Source organism: Mesoplodon mirus (assembly GCF_964341445.2).
Source record: "Mesoplodon mirus genome assembly, chromosome: 10".
Taxonomy (NCBI): Eukaryota; Metazoa; Chordata; class Mammalia; order Artiodactyla; family Ziphiidae; genus Mesoplodon; species Mesoplodon mirus.
This window is the reverse complement of record NC_138986.1, coordinates 94460461-94477878: the sequence shown is the minus strand read 5'-3', so window position 1 is coordinate 94477878 and position 17418 is coordinate 94460461. Positions and strand designations below refer to the sequence as shown.

The window sequence follows — 17418 nt, the reverse complement described above, 5'->3', positions numbered from 1 at the left end:
GCATAACACTGTAATTTTAACCTTACTTAGCATGTCACTCTTCTCCTCAAGGTGGTGTATGAGGTAGCTTATGCTATTTTAATGGTGTTGCAGTTCCTCTACCACCAAATCTACACTTCTGATTTTCAGAGACCTTCATGTTTTAATCATAGCCTCCTCTCCTATCCCTACTCTCCTGCCTAGCCAGAAATGTTATTCTCCCTCTTTCTTCCACCTATCCAAATTATACTTATTTCTTCCTTTCCTGGATACTTACAGTCAGTATTACTGTTTTATAATTCATCAGTATTACAGTTTTGTATAACTTTCATTTAATGTTTATATAGAATATCTTTTTCTATTGTTTTATTTTCAACCCTTTTGTATCCTTTTATTTTCCATATCTTAAAAAATAGCGTAGAAGTTGTTTTTTAAAAATACAATATGACAAATTTTGTGTTTCATCTGGGACATTTTGTCCTTCATATTACAATTATTGATATATTTGGGTTTAAATCTAACTGTTGCTGGGAAGATCATCTCTTTTTCTCTGGTTGCTTTTAAGATTTTCTATCTCTCATTGGTTTTCTGCAGTTTGACTGTGCTGTCTTAGTGTCAATTTTTTCTATTTATCAAGCTTGAGATTTATTAGGCTTCTAGAATCTGTAATGTCTTTTGTTGGCATTGGAAAATTGTCAGCCATTATCTTTTAAAATATCGTGTCTGCTTCATTCTCTGTTCTCTCCTCTGGGACTTTCCCACTTTTTCTAGATGCTAGACTTTCCCACTTTTTCTTCTCTCTTAACCCCTCTCTTACGATTTACATCTTTTTGTCTCTGATGCATTCTGGATAGTTTTCTCTAACCTGTTTTCCAGAGGTATGCTATGTTTGTATGGTGGGTAATCATGGATGATTTTTTTTTTAAACATACAATTGTCCTGGTTAAATAATGATTTCTGTATAGTCTTACTATAACGAACAACTATTAAAACAACAAAGGATTTGAGACACTAGAGTTTATTTTCACTTGGAACATTATGCTAGGAGGTTGAACAGTTTTCTTGAAAGAAGGGGAAGGTAAATTTAATAGGAGCTTCCCCTCTAGGGAAAAGTTTATCCTCTTTATGAAAAAATGCATATAATAAGGGGAATATGTTACGTTGTTCTTTCAACACATTGTCAAGCAGCCCTGTGGTAGGCAATGAAAGTGCAAAAATGGTTGATAGTAAATAACTTCCCTCTTAACATTTGCTATGTGAGTTCTCTGTTCAGTCACTACTCTAACCATTTTCCATTTATTTTCTTTTTTAAAACCTTAAATGGTCTGTAGGTAGGAAATATTCTTACTTTACAGAGAAGGAAATTGAGGCACAAAAAGGTTTGGTGACTTGACCAGGGTTACACATTTAGTGAGTCGTGAAGCCACAGTGACTCCCATTATGCTATGCCTTATTCTCAGTTAGCTAATAGTAACACTTGGCTACTCAAGAAAGTTGGTATTAGTCACTTTTTGGAAAAAGATACCAAATATTTATAAAGTCAGATAAAAAATTTTAGGCCAGGTCATTAATGGTCAGATCAGTAAATATTGCTGACATGGATATAGGGGATGTAAATATGGCAAAAATATCTTGAGTTTTGTGTCACATCAGAGTGACACAACTGGTATATTGAGGTGATATATTGAGGTAATAGAATTAATTACCAAGCAGGTAATTGTACCTTTCTGAAAGAGTTTTATTTCATTTTTAAAGTTTATGATAAATTTTCTTCCCATTCAAATGTTCAGGAAAATGTTCTTTATATTTAAAAAAACACCTGTACTAGAATGCCAATTTTACCTGCTTTCTTTTTTTGTACTCACACATAGTTTTTGACATCTCTAAAGAGAAGCTGGACTAATCAAAACGACTCTACTTATTAATAGTCATAGTTTAGTGTCGTGTCTCGTCAGTTCACCTTGGTGACAATCTTGGATGTCCTGTCATTGCTATAAAAGTGTGACTAGGGCTTCCCTGGTGGCGCAGTGGTTGAGAGTCCGCCTGCTGATGCAGGGGACGCGAGTTCGTGCCCCGGTCCGGGAAGATCCCACATGCCGTGGAGCGGCTAGGCCCGTGAGCCATGGCCGCTGAGCCTGTGCGTCCAGAGCCTGTGCTCCGCAACGGGAGAGGCCACAACAGTTAGAGGCCCGCGTACCGCAAAAAAAAAAAAAAAAAAAAAAAAAAAATGTGACTAGATGGTAATGGAAAGAAAAATTCAGTAGGCTTTTTGGCAGGATAGTTTGCCTGCATAGTGATACAGTGTATCATTTCAAGTTATCACAGAGTATGAGTCAGAAGATTTTTTTTTTTTTTTTAATATGAACGTTCGTATCTTATTTTGTTGATTCCTCTGCCATTTTCTGTCTGGCTACCTCTAAAAATTTTCCTTGCTCTTTCCTTGGTCAATTTAGTATTACCAAGGATCAATGTAAATAAGAAAAAAACCTTAGCTTTGTAGTTTTTCATAAAATATGGGTTGAAATGTTTAATGTAGATTCAGATATTTAAGTTTTGATACATTTGGGAAATAGGGTTTTGTTTTTTTGTTTAACAAACTTTTAATTTTGAAATAAGAAATTAGTTGCTGAAAAGTTGCACAAAGAGCTCCTGTATACCCCTTATGCAGTTTTCCCTAATGTTATAGACCTATATTACCTGGTATTTCTTAAAACTACTCCACCAACATTGGTAATGTTATTATTAACTAAACGCCAGACCTTATTCGTATCTCACCACATTTTTCCACTAATTACCTTTTCTTGTTCCAGGATCCAGTCCAGAATACCATACTGCACTTAGGGTTTGCTCAGTTTTTTAAATTGAACTTTTTGTTGTAACTCAGAAGATCATTTAAGTTCAGGGTGATGGTAATTTGGATTTTCCTTTCTTAGATTTTTTTTCCAGTAAGGCCTATATATTCTGTTCCAGTCTTTTGAATCTGTTTTCCATTACCATTGCTATAGCCACATGTTGGGCCTTGGTACTTTTTGCCTGGAGCTCTATGTCATTCATTCACTTACCAAGTAAATATTGAGTCCCTACATTATATCTGGTACTGGGTTAGATCTGGAGTTGCAGGATAAAGAAGAACATGGCCTCTGCTTTCCTAGAACTTACAGATGACCTGATCTCCTGCCTCCAGTCTTGTTTCTCTACCCTAGGATTTAGCTCTAAACCAGGGTTTCTTAACCTCAGCACTGTTTACATTTTGGGCCACATAATTCTTTTTTGTAATGGGCTGTCTTGTGCATTGTAGGATGTTTATCAGCATCCCTGCCTGTATCCATTAAATGCTAGTAGCAATTCCTTTCCTGAAATCTTGACAACCAAAAATGTCTCCACATATTCCCAAATGACCCTGGGGTAAAATTGCCTCCAGTTGAGAACCACTGCTCTGAACTTTATAAAACGTAAATGTGATCATGTCATGCCTCCTTTTCCCCAGTGACTTTGAATAGTCTCGACTCTGTAATGTGGCTCACAAAACTGACCTTTTCCCACTTTTTCCTCACCTATACTTTGTGCTATAGCTTTGTACAACTATTGGGCAGTTCTTAAAGTCAGCCATTTCTCTTGATCCCTTTCTCTCTGCAATGTCCCTCATTCTATGAACAGTTATCTATTCATCCTTTAAAACCTACATGTAACCAGGTAGGATTAAGTGCTTATACAAATCTCTACTGTAGCTTTTACCACATAGTCATGGCTATTTATTTACCTTTTTTTTCCTACTATACTGTTAGGTTCTGGAGGTTGGAAGTTATGTTTTAGTGCTCCGTATACACCCAACGCCTCAGCATTAGTAAGTATTAAATAAAGAGGCACTAGGTAATGGATGTAATTGGTGAACTGCAGTGGGACAAGAGAAGTTCAGAAGTGGTAGGGGATAAAAAACAGAATAGGTGGTTGGAAGAAGAGAGGCTTGGTCCAAGGATAACTTTGAGGTGAGCAAAACCCCCGGACACTGATTTTTAGGAAATCAAGGTTTATTAGGGAACTGGATTATTGATTCATTACACTTGGAATATTAAAACCCATACCTGTATAATTTCAAAACCAACTCTTGAGTTTATCTCAGTGCTTTCTTATCATTTTGTTTTGTTACCTGTTTATAAATCCTGACTACTTTGTACCTCCTATTATTTGATGTAAATTGTGAAAATTGAACTGGAATTCAGTCCCAGGGCAGGAGAACCAAAGTGGTTGGCTCCTTTCCTTTACAACCTCCTTTAATAATGTTTTTTAAAGCAAAAAAACCAAAAGATACTACTAGTCCGTTGTTATCACTAGTTTCTAACAATTTTCTGTGGAAGATTTGTGAATGTGTACTTGGCATGGCCACGTTTATTTTCAAAGGTACTAACAGATCTCTGGTACTGCCCTTTCTTACCTCCTTACCCATATTATGCCTGTTTTCAGATATAGTTTATTCTGTATTTATTTGCCTGTGATAAACAACCCTACTTCAATAGTAAGTGACATGGTGGGGGGAGAAAATAGGAAAGGAGATACCTAGATACATTAAGTGTGTTTTTAAAGTTAAATGTGGAGATTCATTTAATGCATGTTTATCTTGTGGAAAAGATTGTATTAAATTAAAGCAGTCATTTGCTAATTGCCTTGTTTGCCCGTTCTTTAGGTTTACCATGTTAGCAAAGTAAACTTTTTGTCTCTAGATTTTCCAGTTTTCATCTTCTATGTTGTTTTGCCTAGATACTTCCATATGTTTGTTATTTTACTTGTTGCTTCTGCAGCATGGTTGCAGTCTTGGTGAGTGGAAGTAAGGAGTATTAGGGAACCTGCTTCTTAAAAATGTATGCGTGTTAAGGAAACAGCTTTGCCTTGAAAAACAGCTTTACTACACAAACATCCAATCAGTGCTAAGAAGCCTATACAGTAGTTCCCCTTTATCCATGGTGGGTGTGTTCGAAACCCTCCAGTGGTTACATGAAACCGCAGGTAGTACCCATCCCTATATATGCTGTGTTTTTTCCTATACATACATACCTGATAAAGTTCAATTTATAAATTAAGCACAGTAAGAGATTAGCAACAATAACTAATGATAAAATAGAACAATTACAACAATAAACAGTTGACCCTTGAACAGTGCAGGGGTTAGGGGCTCTGGCTCCTCCATCCCCTGCAATTACGTAATACTATAGTAAATATTTATTGAAAAACTCCTCATAGAAGTGAATCCATGTTGTTCAGTGGTCACCTATAATGTAATGAGTTTTGTGAATGTGGCCTCTCTTTCTCAAAGTACCTTATTGTACAAACTTAATGTCTTTTTTTTTAACCTCAGCCAAGCACTTTTCGCACAGTGTGGCTCTAATTTTTGTGGTTTGAAGTGCAACAGCAAAACTAGCACGAATTTCTGTTTCCTTCTTCACGATTTCACGGATAGAAGATGGTTACTGTAGATTTTAGCAACCTCAGCATAGGATTTTTTCTTTCTTTCTTTTTTTTGCCCACGCCACTTGGGTTTGCAGGATCTTAGCTCCCCCCGATGAACCCAGGCCCCGACAGTGAGAGCACCGCGTCCTAACCACTGGACTGCCAGGGAATTCCCAGGATTTTTTTGTTTTTCTTTCCTTACTCACTTGAGAATTTTCACCTTTTCACTTAAAGGAAGCACTTTACAGCTTCTCTTTGGCTTATCTGAATTGCCTGCATTACTACTCTTGCGCTTTAAGCCATTAATAGTAAAATAAGGGATACTTGAACATAAGCCCTGCAATACCAGGGACAGTCGATCTGAGAGCCCACATGATCAGATAACTCAGATGGTTACTAAGTGACTAAATGGCCAGGGTATACTGGGTAAAGGGATGATTACATCCTGGGTAGCATGGACCTGGAGGGCGAAAAGTTTTTCATCACGCTACTCAAAGTGGTGTGCAATTTAACACTTAGGAATTGTTTATTTCAGGAAGTTTGCATTTAATATTTTCGGACCGTGATTGACTACAGGTAACTAAAACCATGGAAAGAGAAACCATGAATAAGGGGGGACTACCGTACATTAAAAGGAGTTTTAAAGCTTGTCCACATTTCTGGTTTTCTCTGAGGAAAGTAGTTTGAACAAAGACAGCAAATATTCACTTAAAATTAGGTATAAATCTTGACTCTGCTCAACATGTGTGGCCTTAGGCAAATTGTTTAACTTTTCAGCCTCTCAACCTTCTCTTCTGTAAAACGGAGATAATATCTACCATATCCAGTTATTTGGAGGCTTAAATGAGTTAGCAAAGTGAGGCACAAAGCAGGTAACAATAAATGTTACTTTCTGCCCTTTCTTTCTGCAGTTATCATTTAGCAAAATGAATTATTTTACTGATAAGTCTTGAGTACGTTTTTAAAGAGAAGGTTCTTTTCCCTTCTTATTTTCACTTATATTTTGCCATATTTCCAATATTGTATTTGACTTACTCTGCAACTGCTAATTTCTTTTTTTTTTTTTTTTTTTTTTTTTTTTTGCTGTACGCGGGCCTCTCACTGCCGTGGCCTCTCCCGTCGCGGAGCACAGGCTCCGGACACACAGGCTCCGCGGCCATGGCTCGCGGGCCCAGCCGCTCCGCGGCACGTGGGATCCTCCGGGATCGGGGCACGAACCCGCGTCCCCTGCATCGGCAGGCGGACTCCCAACCACTGCGCCACCAGGGAAGCCCTAATTTCTTAACATATCTGGCACTGGGCTAGGATCTGGAGTTGCAGGGTTAATTTTTTACTTATGTGACTATATTTCTTGCAAAACTATTAGATTGTTTTATGTTATTATAAACCTTTGAGCTTCAGCGTATAATGTCTAATTTAATATTTGGCATATAATTCAGTAAATCATAAGATTCTAATAATCTGTGGTCTCTTTCCTGTTCATTTATTCTTTCCCTACTATTCTCTATTCAGTCTTGTTCCTTTTCCTGCCTTCTGTACGATCCATACGTTAATCCTTAGTTAGGTGTTCTACTCATCACTTATTTGAATATATTTATTTCAGTCTGTTATTTTCTCAGTAATCATTTTTTCTTCCATAACTCATTTTCTTCTGTGATTTTAGTCTTCTGCTTTTCTAGTTATATAGTTTTATAATTTGTGTTGTTCTTTAACAATTTCTGACTTAGCTGTATATGTATACATATTTTTGGGGGTGGGTGGGAGAGGGTCTTGGTTTTTGTTTTTTAATCTGTCCCTTGGATGATACGCATTTATTTACATTTGTTTTCCTGACTACTTTTAGGGTCTGGAGGGTAGAGGTTATGTTTTATTGTTCTTTATAGACCCAGCTCATCAGCATTCGTAAATATTAAATGAAGAGGCAGTATGTAATTGCTGTAATTGATGAACTGGGGTAGAAGAAGAAAAGTTAATGACATTCAGGTTTTCACTTGTCACAGGTTTTTCTTTTGTTAACTCTCTTCTCCCTACCCCCTCCCCTGCCCACCTCTTCTTTGCTTCCTAAGAACAGGTAGCTGTGAGAGACTACTAAAATGTATTTGCATTTTTGGTTTTTAAGGGAAATAAAGCTAATGTTTATTATGCCAAAATACCAAATATATAAAATAGACATTATTATTTACATTTTTTTCTTTTGCTTAAATTTCTTTTCAAATTATGATTGACCAAAAAAGGGAAGGCACTTTGAAGAATGACAGTTTCCTTGGGTGAGTTTAAATTGTTGCTCTTGTAGCTGTGTTTTATTTTCTTCTGTAAATCATAAGATGAAATTTGTTTTTAGGTTATAGATGTGATGAGAGGTCTTCTCCCCCCAACCTCCACCCCCACCCCCCCTTGTGATGTGTCTGGCAAGTAATTTCAGTAGTAATTAGGAAGCACTGGCCATTGCCTTTTTTAGTTTGCATCATATATTTTTCCAGATTGATTATTGGGTTTGATGTTAAATTTCACAGCTCTATAAGTGAAGCAAGTTATTATATTTTCTTCATAAAGTCTCTGTTTATTTTGAATTCCTTCAGGGAACCTTTGAAGTTAAGCGTTAAACATCTTCCTAGACATCTTGAAAACTGGGAAGTCCATGATTAAGCTGAGTAGATATTTACATAAACAGCAGCAATTTGTTCAGCTCCTTAAGGGAGATGTAGGTGAAAAATGATCTCCCACAAAAGTCTTTAAAATAAAAGAAAAACTGTTCAGTAAAATTTGCATTTATAACATCTGAAGATTTGACTGTTTAAGGACAGTAAGTATAGATGTTAGTACATAGTACCTTTGAGTTTACAAAACATTTTGTTTTATTTGCTTTTCATAGTAACTCTGCAAGATACCCCTACTTTATTAATGAGAAAACTGAAACGTAAGAGAGGTAGTAACTAACTGAGTTATATCCCTGGTTATTTTGTTTCTGATCTTCTTATACACTGAACTTTATATCACATTTATATAGCACCTCTTTACCTGTTCTGTGAAATTCTTTCTTTTTTTTTTTTTTTTTTTTTTTTTTTTTGCGGTACGGGGGCCTCTCACTGCTGTGGCCTCTCCCGTTGCGGAGCACAGGCTCCGGACGCGCAGGCTCAGCGGCCATGGCTCACGGGCCCAGCCGCTCCGCAGCATGTGGGATCTTCCCGGACCGGGGCACGAACCCGTGTCCCCTGCATCGGCAGGCGGACTCTCAACCACTGCGCCACCAGGGAAGCCCTGTGAAATTCTTTATCCATTAGTCTTGTTACCACCTTTGTCCATTTGTTGATTTGGGATAGGAGCCTTTTGAATTATGCCCCAGTATAAGAACTCTAGAAACAATAAAACATGGTGTGTTCTCTCAAGTTTATATCTTGCCAGATAAATACTTAAATTTGAGAGAAAATAGTTCCGTGAGAAAACCTTTGTAATCTTGTTGGCGCACTGATTTAAGTTTTTCTAAAATGAAATTTTGTTTTTGGAACCCTCTGATTTCTTTTGTAAAATCACCTTCTGCTTTTATTTATATACCTTCTGAACTGTTCTCTTTGTAGTCAAGAGATAAAACTGCAGTTACACCAAAGCAAATCTTTTACTATATTACTCCCACTTCTTTCTCCCTAAAAAACTTCAACTTATTGTCCTTGGGAAATAGCCCAAAATGCCTGGCATAGCTTAGAAAGCACTTTGCAGTCCGCCTTTGACCTTCTTGGTCTCTCCCTTTGACGCTTGCCCCTTTGTGCTCTGTGTGCTTGTCACACCTGACTTCGTTATGTAGCTTGAGTGTTATGCTCTTTGCAGCCTCAGACCATTGCACATGCTTTTCCCTCCACCTAGGTAGAATATTCTCCCCTCCCACCAACATTCTCTGGCTGTTCATTTTTCGGGTCTTAGTTTAAATGTCAGTGTTTTAGAGAAGTCTACCCTGACTCCCTGATATCCTCCTGCCCTGTGTGTTTAGGACCCTCTGCTGTATATTTCAAGATTTCCCTGTACTTTCTATTTGATGACACTTATCATTATTATAAGTCCTTGTTTCATGTCTTTCTTCCCTGCTAAACTGCAATCTCCATGACGGTAAGTTCTGCCTTTTCTTCTTCTGTTATATCCTTTAGCTCATACTTGGCCCATATAGGTGCTCTATAAATGTTTGTTGACTCAAAATTGAATGATTAAAATGTTTGGGGAGAAAAAAACATAACTAACTTTTTAAAAAATGAATTTTTATTGAAATAACTATTAAAATATTTGAAACTGAAAATACTATACCATTGTAGTATTTTCTGTATCATCACACTAGTTTCCAGGAAAGAAATGAGGAGGAAGAATAATACAAATCACGCAATTGTAAAATTCTAGTAAATTACCATCCTAGTAATGGTAATGTCTGGTTTTTTGTTTGGTTTGGTTTTTTAGTGCTTATTTTGGTATTTGGTTTATGATATTTTTTGCTTAACTCTTGAAGTCATTTTTTCACTTTCTGGATTTTATTTCAGTTACTATTTGAGTTCTCCTTTTCAGACATTATTCTTATTTGTGATACCCGCTAAATCTTAAGAAACATGGTGTCTTTCAAATGGGAGTTACAGCTAAACATTGAATTGAATATGTAGAGATTTGGAGGGCAGCTACTGTGCATACTAATTATTTTAGATACAGTTGTAAAATAAGGAGAGAGGCTCTCTTGGGCGTTATGTCACCCAGGTAATTATTTCCCTTTACTCTTGCATTCTCTCTTGCCTCCCCCCCGCTTTTTTTTTGTGGACAGAAAAGCTAATTACAGGATTTTCCTTCAAATGTTGCAACCCCTTGTACTTTAAAGTTGGGACTTTTGTTCATTATAGTTACTGTTACAGCATTTTATTTGTCTTGTTCATATGTTGCTTGTTACTAGTTACTGGTGTAGTATGATAAGGAGACCAGATGGTGCTGTAGAAATAAACCAACCTGTGTTGAATTATTTCCCAGATTATCTCTGGCCCTCAAATTATGAATATTTGGTTGTAATTTCCTACTAATATCTATATTAGTAACCCCAGAAGAATTATTGTGGCGAACTTTTCAGTTGTGGCTCTAAAGAGAATTAAATGTTAGAAGTTCCTCCTTATATGATTCCTTCCCAAATAAAATTGAACCTAAACTACTTTGACATCTTTTACTTTAAAAACTTAATGGGAAAGATTTTAGAAACAGAACTTATAAACAAAATTGATGGCCCTTTGTATTTTATGGCTTTTGAATCAGACTAGATGTGAATTCTTTGTAGCATGTCTTCAGTCCATTGTCAAATAGGCAATGGTTATTCTCTGTAGTGTAGTATACATTCAAATACTTTAATATACTTAGTCTTTAGGGTTTCTTTTTTTATGATTAAATGAGTTTAAATTCCTTGCATCTTTATCCCTGGACCTATTTTTATCAGTCTTGAATTTAAGTTAATCTCCTTAGACAGTTCATATTTTTCATATTGCTCTTTTGACCTCCTCGAGGTAGATTGAGCTATACTTTATTTAATAGAAAATTAATCAGGATGTATATATGCTCAATAGAGAAAACTTGGAAAATAGAACAGCTCAAAAATTAACCAGTCTCACTGGTTGTCTGTTATTAATACTTTTGCATGTTTCCTCTCAGGCTTTTTTTCTAATATTTGTCTACCTAGCCAGCATGGTAAGAGTGCACTCTTTGGAATCAAACAGCCTGAATTCAAACCTGGGCTTCACCTCTGGGAAAGTTACGTTTTGTCCTTCAGTTCCGTTATTGGTAAGGAATATCCCCAGTAAGGGGATAATAGTAGTAGCCGTGTTAAAAGATGTGTGAGGATTAAATGAGAATATATGTAAAGTTCCTTGAACAGTGCCTGGCATGTAGTAAAGTACTCAGTAAATATTAGCTGTTATTTTCCAGATCTGCTACACATCATAATAGTTTTCCACAGCTTTTTTTTCTCCCCACCACAAGCACAGCAGATAAAACTTTTTTTCTGTCAGATTCTTGAAGTCCCAGTAAGAACCTCTCTTTCTAGCTTCAGTCCCTGGTGACTTTTGTCTTCCTTTATATGCATTTTCTCAAGATATGTGATTCTTGGCTTTAGCATAAGTTCTTTTTTAGAAAATTATGTAGCTGTTTTTTGTGATCTGCACGGTTGCATCATCTCCTTTTCATTCCAACATTTTTGTGATTCTTTAAAAAAATAAAATTTTATGTAATTTCATGCGTTAGCAAATACCTTATACCACACAATACCTTATTTAATGGAAATCACCAACACCATATAGAGACAACTTTTTGGACTTGTGAATTTGGAGGTTATTTCTATAGAAATTGCCCTCTGAGTGCCTGATCATGGATATATGTAGCATTATTTTGTTGAGAAAACTAATTATTGTCTAAAGAGGTAAATCATTTTGGAATTTGTTTTCACATGGTCTTGCTTACCTGTTTATCATTATTTTTGTACAGGCATGCCTCAGAGATATTACGGGTTGGGTTCTAGACCACCGTGATAAAGTGAATATCACAATAAAGCAAGTCACACAAATTTTTTGTTTTCCCAATGCATATAAAAGTTATGTTTACTCTGTACTCTAGTCTGTTAATTGTGCAATAGCATTATGTCTAAAAAAAAATGTCGATGTCTTAGAAAATAATGCTGTTGGAAAAATGGTGCCAGTAGACTTGCTCAATGCAGGGTTGCCACAAACCTTCAATTTGTAAACAAATAAAATGCAGCAGTGTCTGCAAAGAGCAATAAAGCAAAGCACAGTAAAATGTTTGTAGTTCACTTAAGTTTAGTTCTGTAGGTTTCCAAAGTTTGGAGAGCCTTTATTTTTTATTTTTATTTTTTTCAGTACATGGGCCTTTCACTGTTGTGGCCTCTCCCGTTGCGGAGCACAGGCTCCGGACGCCCAGGCTCAGCGGCCATGGCTCACGGGCCCAGCCGCTCTGCGGCATGTGGGATCTTCCCAGACCGGGGCACGAACCCGTGTCCCCTGCATCGGCAGGCGGACTCCCAACCACTGCGCCACCAGGGAAGCCCTGGAGAGCCTTTATTAACACAGATTTTGGAGATTAAAATAAAATCTAGGTACTGATTATCCAGAATCCACTCTCTTTTTTTTTTTTTTTTTTTGTGGTACTCGGGCCTCTCACTGTTGTGGCCTCTCCTGTTGCGGAGCAGAGGCTCCGGACGCGTAGGCTCAGCAGCCATGGCTCACGGGCCCAGCTACCCTGCGGCATGTGGGATCTTCCCGGACTGGGACACGAACCCGCGTCCCCTGCATTGGCAGGTGGACCCTCAACCACTGCGCCACCAGGGAAGCCCCACTCTCTTTTATACTTTAATTTAGGAACTGTTTATATGGTTATTAATTATAAGTTACAACTACTTTTGCATTTTATTTACAGAAACTCTGGGAGCTTTCCAGGTGTTTTCTTTAACCAGAATCAGAATAAAATTGGTCAAAATATAGTACAAAAATGAATCTAATAAAAAAATTTTTTAAAAATAAAAATCTTCTAGTAAAATACTCTGATGTTTCCTATCTGAGTACCCTCTTTTCTGTTATCAGAAAAGGGTCTAGGTTCACCTTCTGAATTACATACTCTTTCTTCTTTTTGCCTCCTCATTTAATTCTTCTACTGCCACAAACATTAATTCTCCAGGTTTTGGCGTCTACAGCCACATGCCTCTCCTTGCATTCATTATGCTGTCAGCAGGGCTCTGCTTTCATGTGCTGACAAAAGTTGTAGGCACTAGTCCTGGGCCCTGCAGTTCTGATTGTTAAGGCAAACAGCTTTCCTACACTGGTCTAGATATTGTATAGCATGTTATGTTGTTCATAAGAGTTAAAACAACAACAGCAAAAAACCCTAATTTGTGCATTTTTGTTCATAGTAATTTTAGTATTTTTTCCCAATTTATCTTCTTTAACAATGGCTAATTTTGATATTGGGTAATTTATTGCAGTTGCACCATGTGCCCTTGTCAGTTTTTGTTTATTGATTGATTGATTGATTGGCCACGCCATGCGGCTTGTGGAATTTTAGCTCCCTGACCAGGGATTGAACCTGGGCCCTCAGCAATGAGAGATTGGAGTCCTAATCACTGGGCCGCCAGGGAATTCCTCGGTTTTTTAAAGTACTTAGCAGGATGGTCTTGGAGGGTACTATGCTAAGTGAAGTAAATCAGAGAAAGACAGATACTGTATGATGTCACTTATATGTGGAATCTAAAATAATTCAACAAACTAGTGAATATAACAAAAAAAAAGTATACTCACAGAATAAACTAGTGGTTACCAGTGGGGAGAGGGAAGGGGGAGGGGCAATGTAGGGGTAAGGAATTAAGAGGTACAAGCTTATGCATAAAGTAAGTTATAGGATATATTGTACAACACAGGGAATATAGCCAATATTTATGATAACTATTAAATGGAGTATAACCTTTAAAAATTGTGAATCACTATATTGTACACTTGTGACATATAATATTGCATAACAAGTATACTTCAGCTTTAAAAAATGGAAGAAAAAAAAGTACCTGTCAGAAGGAGGAAACCTTTTGGAGAGAGGTGATAGTATTTCTGCTTTAGTTCTTTCTTATTTGCAGAGATTTTGTCACATATTTTTCTAATATGCTCAAAAATGTAGTCACTAAGGTTATTGCAGATGCTCTTTTCTGGCAGCTACCCGTTTTTTCCCCCATGAAACTTGGTTCAAGTGATACAGATTTGTATAGTGAGGAAAACTGAAGTAAATCTGCTTATGTTTATCTTTTTCTAAAATCATCTGCAGTGAAAACTTCAGCCCAGCTATAGGACCAAAGTACCGTGTTCCTGGATAGACAGGTGTCAGTTGTTCATAAGTGAATGAAATTAAACTTATATTTCCAACAAATTAGTTTTTTTTTTAAACTTTTCAGTAGTCTTCAAATTAGATAATAATAAGTCAGGAGTAAGATTTTTTAAAAGGACACAAGAAGAATAGCCAGATAAAAGCTAAAATGCCATTAATTATAAATTAAAAATTTTGGCACTGGCATATAAATAGACATGCCATCAGCAACCTAGCACAGAAATATATATAAGATAATTTAATAGAATAGAGAAGGATTAATTAGTGAAAAGACTGGAACAGATAGTTGATTAGGGGAATCTTTAGAGACTCACCCAGTAACATACTAAAACTCCAAATACATTAAGTAGTTAAGTGAGAAATTTAAACCACAAAAAAGTAAAAGTAAATGGGTATTTATTGTACTATTGGCTGATAGAAGAACCTTCATATTAAAGTACTAGAACAAGTTACAGAAGAAAAGAAAAATATTGATAGAATTGGCTATATAAGTGTGAAATCGTGAGATGTCACAGAATAGCATAATATGAAAACCAAGTATATTTGTGGAAAATGTTTCTGGAAGTATAACTTGAGAAATCGAAGTAGAGAGAGAATAACTTGCTTAAAATCTCCACAGTGTCAAATTTAAATACAAGTCTGTCAAACTTAAAGCCTGGCTTTTATTTCATTAAGGAATATGGTGTAGCTATTAAAATGCTGTTTATGAGGGAAGTCTCTGCAAAATTTTATGTGACTGCTTTAGGTGGTAGAGTTACGTATACTTTATGTTCTTATTTTCTACATTGAGTATGCATTAGTATTATGATTAAAGACATAAATCAATTCTTGAAAAATAATTTGGTGTGAACTAGGAAGAAATGGCTTATGGGGGAATTTTATTTATCATTTTATTACCTAGAATGTATCCACAGAAGTAATAGTTAAGACCCTACTGGCTAGATATATCTAGTTATATACAGTAGTTACATCTAACTTTAAGAAATCGTGGGCCTTTTGTTAATCTTCAGTAATCAGTTCTATAGACTTGTGCACATAGACTTTGTTTCAAAGACTGTTCTGAGTGATTTGCTACAAATGACACTGTTCACAATTTTGCTCCTTTTCTCTCTTCAGAGAGAGTGATACTTCAAATGGATAACAGTGATTTCTGGAAGTTGTATTTCACTTTACTGGTCTGTTCCCTCAGAAGACATTGAGTAAATATTTTTACCTATCCCTTTGCCTCCAAATTAAGTAAATTTAGCAGGGCAGTTGAAATGAAGAACTGTTTCAAGATACTTCGAATCTATAATCTGTCCAATAAAGAAATCCATTTTTGTTTTATTTCCTAAACCAAATTGTTTTATTGATGTGTAATTAATTTATTAAATCCACCAACTATATATTATCAACAAAGTGCCAGCCACCATTGTCAGCTTTTAGGCTAATCAAAGAACAAAGCAGATAAAAAATCCTGCCCATGTGGAGCTTATTATGTTGTAGTGGGAGGAGGCAGGAAATAAACAGTGAACATAATTAGCAAATAAAAGGTGATAAGTGATGGGAAAAGAACAAACACTAAGCTACATAGAGGGGGATCAAGAGTAATGGGTGGTGGTAGGGGGTGGGTTGTAATTTTCAAGAGGCTGATCAGGTTCTGCTTCATTGAAGTGACATTCTTCTGAGGACAGATTTGAAGGAGGTCAAGGAGTTAGCTATATGTGGGAAGAGTTTTCTGGCCGGGTGCAAAGACCCCAAGTCAGGAGCATACCTGATGTGTTGGAAGAATGGGGGAGATTAGAATGGTTGGAGCAGACCAAGTGAAGGGGTCAGAGAGGTGTAACGGGGGGGACAAGATTATACAGGGTCTTGGTAGGCTGATGCATAAGGAATTTGGTGTTTATTCTGAATCAAGTGAAGAACATTGCAGTTTTGAACACAGGAGTGATACTATAGGGCAACCGGTAAGGTCGCTTTTAAAATTAAAATTTTTAAGTTTAAAATTAAGATTCACTCCTTAATAGAGGAGATGACATTTAAAGTGGCCCTGGAGGGTAAGAAAGAATTTGCCAAGTGAAGAAGGTAGAGATTTGCTTTGGCAGGCTTAATTTAACAATATTTCACATCACCATACTTACGAAAATAAATGTACTTTTAAACCAAAGTCATACATGTTACTTGATATAAGGTTAAAAGTATAATAATGTCATATAAAGAACTTATTCCTTTATGACCTCTTATATCTGTTTAACCATGCTCGTTTTAAAAATTGATGTTCTAGTTTAATAAAATTTAAGGAGTTCCTATAATCCAAGAGACATTTCCTTTTCACTCAAAAATCCAATTAGTCTATTAAGAGTTTCTTTTGAAAGTAAATGATTGCCATTTGCCTTTCTGCCATAAAATTGTAAATTTAATTGAACCATCTTGTGTTTCTTATTATTAACTGAGATTCATTTGTATACTTTTTTATTTAAAAGGCTCTACACTCAGTTGTAGGAAATACGAGTAAGACAGAATTTCTGCCCTTAAGGTACTTAAGATCTGGTAGGGGAGATAAGACATTATGCAAATGGTATAGTAAAAGAAAATGTGAGTTCATTGAATGGGAGTCCTACAACATCCTCCTCTCTTCCTTTATAAAAATTCTCTACCTATTTGACCTGGTCAGGCCATCTTCAAATCCAGTCTCCTCAGTTGAAATTCAACTGTTGAACCATACTTATATTTTCTTCTCTAAATCCCTGTATCAAGTTTGAACTACCAACTTATTACCTGGGAACTCTACATACTATATGTCATATCTTTTAATACTGTTGTACAAGTTTGTAAATTGGTTGAGAGCAAGGACTCTGCTAGGTACCTGTTTAGGATGCAGTCATAGTATAGATATCCAGTAGTTAACTGGTAACCAAATATAACATAGGGTAGCGTGGAATATAGTTTTAACTATAAATGTATTTCACTTAATGTTTCTGAAAAGTTTTACTTGAAACGTTGACTGTAAAGTAACTTTTCGAAAGGGATGTTCTTTTTCTCTGTCGATTCTTAAAATGAAAATATTTAATCCGAGTTTAGGTAAAGATTCAGTAAAAACTATGTTTAAGAGAGTAGTAACATTTTCTCTTGAAGGAAGTA

General features: G+C 36.3%; 1 protein-coding gene across 3 annotated transcripts in view; it reads left to right on the top strand.

Annotated features, from left to right (window-relative positions):
- The window catches only part of PHIP (PHIP subunit of CUL4-Ring ligase complex), a 125989-nt gene that overhangs the window by 15560 nt on the left and 93011 nt on the right, over nt 1–17418 (top strand). The window lies entirely within an intron of this gene.